Genomic DNA, 592 nt, shown 5'->3' on the forward strand with positions numbered 1-592 from the left:
ATATATACATATGTATATATTATTATATATACATATGTATATATATATATATATATATATATGTATATACATAGTATTTTTACGCAATGCTCCCACAGCTCTTAATAATCTTTGGTCTTGCTTGAAGAATGCCTTTTAATACACGCATAACTGAAATTTCCTCAGCACAAATTAATTTGGGAATTCCAACCACTGCTGGAAACGAAGCGAAGTGGGATCCGTGAAGAGGTGCTTGAGCCGAAATTTTTATTATTATTATTTATTTATTTTTATTAACGAGCATTTAATGACTCAATCTATTTTTCAGTCTATAAATAGGGCTAAAGGAGAGAGAGAGTAGAGTCGCGTCGACGTCTTACGGCGAAGCATCGCGACGATGCACTGCGGCGGCGTGTCACGGCGACGCATTGCGGTCAGGTGCCGCGGCGGTACTTCGTGGCGACGCGTTGCAGCGATGTGTCATGGCGGGGCGACATGGCGGTGCATTGCGGCGGGTCGTCATGGCGATGCGAGGCATTGAGGCGGTGTGCCACGGCGACTTGTTGCGGCGGTGCGTCACAGCGACGCGTTGTGACGGAGCATCGTGGCGACT

This window comes from Phalaenopsis equestris, unplaced genomic scaffold, assembly GCF_001263595.1.
Source record: "Phalaenopsis equestris unplaced genomic scaffold, ASM126359v1 Scaffold000301, whole genome shotgun sequence".
In the NCBI taxonomy this organism is placed as follows: domain Eukaryota; kingdom Viridiplantae; phylum Streptophyta; class Magnoliopsida; order Asparagales; family Orchidaceae; genus Phalaenopsis; species Phalaenopsis equestris.